Below are 3,860 nucleotides of genomic sequence, written 5' to 3' on the forward strand. Positions count from 1 at the left end.
ATCCTCCAACACCTCCCACATCTCCCCATCACTTTTTTCTGACAACTCCTTCCTCCCTCCCTCCCTTCCTTTCTTTTTCTTCCTTTCTTTCTCTTTTCTTTTTCCTTTTGAGACAGAGTCTCACTATGTATCAGGCTGTCTTTGAATTCATGATCCTCCTGCCTCAACCACCAAAGTGCCGAACCACCCTCCGGCTGGGTCACAGGCTCCTGCCACTGTGCCCTGCTGGAAATGTGACTTTTTTTTTTTTTTGGTGTGATACAGTTCTTATTTAGTACCCTATCACTTCAGCTGTGGGCACCAAGATGTCATCTGGGCCATTCCCTTCCCACCCACCCTCCTACTACCACTCCCTAGCACCCTGCTCCCAGGTTGCTCAGTCCAGCATCACCTCACATGGGTTGAGGTGGGCTGTGTGGGCAGCTGTATAGACACGACTGAACTCCTGGAAGCGAGGGGCACAGCCCAGCCAGGCCTCCCCAAAGCGACTCCAGCCCATGAAGAGGAAGGAGCCTGGGCCAGGACCCACACCACAGCGCAATAGGGTGTGAATGGAGGCCTGGCTCTGGCCCTCCGAGCCTCACCCACTCACCTGGAACAGTGGCAGTGGCTGGCGGATGACACGGATGGCGGTCACGGTGATGACGGACTCCTGCAGGTCGATGTCCTGGGTGACTCCATGGACGGTCCCATGAATCACAAAGTCACAAGCAGCCAGAAGGAGCTCGGCATCGCCGCAGGGCCTTCGGGCACCATCCACACCAAGACCTTGGGCCTGGGGAGGCCTTTCGGGACGCCGGGCCTCACGCAGCTCAAAGCCGAAGGCGGCAACTCGGCGGCTGATGTCGCGGTGCGGTGTCGCCTGCAAGAAGAGAGCCCGGCGCTCCCGGGAACCCCAGCGCACGCAGCGGCCCCGGGCCGGGTCTGGGCCCTCGGCCGGCAGCAGCTCTAAGGCACCGCCCATCCGTTCGGAAGACCGGGGCCCGCGCAGGGCCTCCCTGGGCGCAGACCGGCGATGCTGCCGCGTGCCCGGGTCGGGGCCTCTCGGAGTCAGGCGCAGCGCCCCAGCCGGTCAGGCCGCTCTGTCACCGTCCGCACCGGCCAGGGTCGGCTGCCCCGCGCTGCCGGGCTCCTGGGTCCAGCCGCTGCCCGTCCAGCTGCAGCCGGCCTCGGAGCAGCGGACCTCGGAGCAGCGGGTCTCGGAGCAGCGGACCTCGGAGCAGCGGACCTCGGAGCAGCGGGCCTCGGAGCAGCGGGTCTCGGAGCAGCGGACCTCGGAGCAGCGGACCTCGGAGCAGCGGGCCTCGGAGCAGCGGGTCTCGGAGCAGCGGACCTCGGAGCAGCGGACCTCGGAGCAGCGGGCCTCGGAGCAGCGGGTCTCGGAGCAGCGGACCTCGGAGCAGCGGACCTCGGAGCAGCGGGCCTCGGAGCAGCGGGTCTCGGAGCAGCGGACCTCGGAGCAGCGGACCTCGGAGCAGCGGGCCTCGGAGCAGCGGGTCTCGGAGCAGGGGGTCTCGGAGCAGCGGACCTCGGAGCACCGGACCTCGGAGCAGCGGACCTCGGAGCAGCGGGCCTCGGAGCAGCGGGTCTCGGAGCAGGGGGTCTCGGAGCAGCGGACCTCGGAGCACCGGACCTCGGAGCAGCGGACCTCGGAGCAGCGGGCCTCGGAGCAGCGGGTCTCGGAGCAGGGGGTCTCGGAGCAGCGGACCTCGGAGCACCGGACCTCGGAGCAGCGGACCTCGGAGCAGCGGGCCTCGGAGCAGCGGGTCTCGGAGCAGGGGGTCTCGGAGCAGCGGACCTCGGAGCACCGGACCTCGGAGCAGCGGACCTCGGAGCAGCGGGCCTCGGAGCAGCGGGTCTCGGAGCAGGGGGTCTCGGAGCAGCGGACCTCGGAGCACCGGACCTCGGAGCAGCGGACCTCGGAGCAGCGGGTCTCGGAGCAGCGGACCTCGGAGCAGCGGGCCTCGGAGCAGCGGGTCTCGGAGCAGGGGGTCTCGGAGCAGCGGACCTCGGAGCACCGGACCTCGGAGCAGCGGACCTCGGAGCAGCGGGCCTCGGAGCAGCGGGTCTCGGAGCAGGGGGTCTCGGAGCAGCGGACCTCGGAGCACCGGACCTCGGAGCAGCGGACCTCGGAGCAGCGGGCCTCGGAGCAGCGGGTCTCGGAGCAGGGGGTCTCGGAGCAGCGGACCTCGGAGCACCGGACCTCGGAGCAGCGGACCTCGGAGCAGCGGGCCTCGGAGCAGCGGGTCTCGGAGCAGGGGGTCTCGGAGCAGCGGACCTCGGAGCACCGGACCTCGGAGCAGCGGACCTCGGAGCAGCGGGCCTCGGAGCAGCGGGTCTCGGAGCAGGGGGTCTCGGAGCAGCGGACCTCGGAGCACCGGACCTCGGAGCAGCGGACCTCGGAGCAGCGGGTCTCGGAGCAGCGGACCTCGGAGCAGCGGGCCTCGGAGCAGCGGGTCTCGGAGCAGGGGGTCTCGGAGCAGCGGACCTCGGAGCACCGGACCTCGGAGCAGCGGACCTCGGAGCAGCGGGCCTCGGAGCAGCGGGTCTCGGAGCAGGGGGTCTCGGAGCAGCGGACCTCGGAGCACCGGACCTCGGAGCAGCGGACCTCGGAGCAGCGGGCCTCGGAGCAGCGGGTCTCGGAGCAGGGGGTCTCGGAGCAGCGGACCTCGGAGCACCGGACCTCGGAGCAGCGGACCTCGGAGCAGCGGGCCTCGGAGCAGCGGGTCTCGGAGCAGGGGGTCTCGGAGCAGCGGACCTCGGAGCACCGGACCTCGGAGCAGCGGACCTCGGAGCAGCGGGCCTCGGAGCAGCGGGTCTCGGAGCAGGGGGTCTCGGAGCAGCGGACCTCGGAGCACCGGACCTCGGAGCAGCGGACCTCGGAGCAGCGGGTCTCGGAGCAGCGGACCTCGGAGCAGCGGGCCTCGGAGCAGCGGGTCTCGGAGCAGGGGGTCTCGGAGCAGCGGACCTCGGAGCACCGGACCTCGGAGCAGCGGACCTCGGAGCAGCGGGCCTCGGAGCAGCGGGTCTCGGAGCAGGGGGTCTCGGAGCAGCGGACCTCGGAGCACCGGACCTCGGAGCAGCGGACCTCGGAGCAGCGGGCCTCGGAGCAGCGGGTCTCGGAGCAGGGGGTCTCGGAGCAGCGGACCTCGGAGCACCGGACCTCGGAGCAGCGGACCTCGGAGCAGCGGGCCTCGGAGCAGCGGGTCTCGGAGCAGGGGGTCTCGGAGCAGCGGACCTCGGAGCACCGGACCTCGGAGCAGCGGACCTCGGAGCAGCGGGCCTCGGAGCAGCGGGTCTCGGAGCAGGGGGTCTCGGAGCAGCGGACCTCGGAGCACCGGACCTCGGAGCAGCGGACCTCGGAGCAGCGGGTCTCGGATGGTAGGGTGGAGCATACAGCAGAGGGCCAGGTAGAGGGCCAACCCCCAGCCCCGGGTGCTCTTACCTTCTGAGCTCGCAGTTGGTCCCAGGTGGAACTGAGGAGGTGCTGAAGTCAGTACCTTTACGGCCTCCCGACAGACCTAGTGGTGTCCTCTACACTAACCCCGGGGCAAGCAGCCTGAAAGCCTGTCCTTTCTCCCATCTGGCCACAAATAACCACCTTTCAGCCTCTGCCTCTACATCACCAGGTCTACCCACAGAATCTCCAAGGGTCCCAGGGTCCCCACCTCCAAGCTGCCCTGGCAAGGGAGTCAGCCTTGCCCTGCCCAGCCACTGGGGTCCTGGCAGTTTCCAAGGGCTTCAAGGGTTCATAGAGTTTACAAGAGAGAGAGCCTCAAATTCCTTCAAGACCCCAGGACCAGAGCCCATGTTCAGCTCACCTACATCCCTCCAACCTGTCCCCATCCCTGCTCAGTCAA

The 3,860-nt window shown here is 68.8% G+C and overlaps 1 protein-coding gene and 1 pseudogene across 1 annotated transcript in view; both read right to left on the reverse strand.

Moving 5' to 3' along the window:
* Positions 1 to 686, reverse strand: part of LOC103749592 (aldehyde dehydrogenase family 3 member B2-like) — a 23,061-nt gene extending 22,375 nt beyond the window's left edge. The window contains 1 exon segment of the mRNA XM_008852457.3: positions 593 to 686. The gene's annotated coding sequence lies outside the window, so the exon portion shown is untranslated.
* Positions 1 to 964, reverse strand: part of LOC103749593 — a 13,298-nt pseudogene extending 12,334 nt beyond the window's left edge.
* Between the last annotated feature and the right edge of the window lie 2,896 nt (positions 965 to 3,860).

The sequence above is a fragment of the Nannospalax galili genome, unplaced genomic scaffold, assembly GCF_000622305.1.
Source record: "Nannospalax galili isolate Female #2095 unplaced genomic scaffold, S.galili_v1.0 scaffold6407, whole genome shotgun sequence".
Lineage (NCBI taxonomy): Eukaryota > Metazoa > Chordata > Mammalia > Rodentia > Spalacidae > Nannospalax > Nannospalax galili.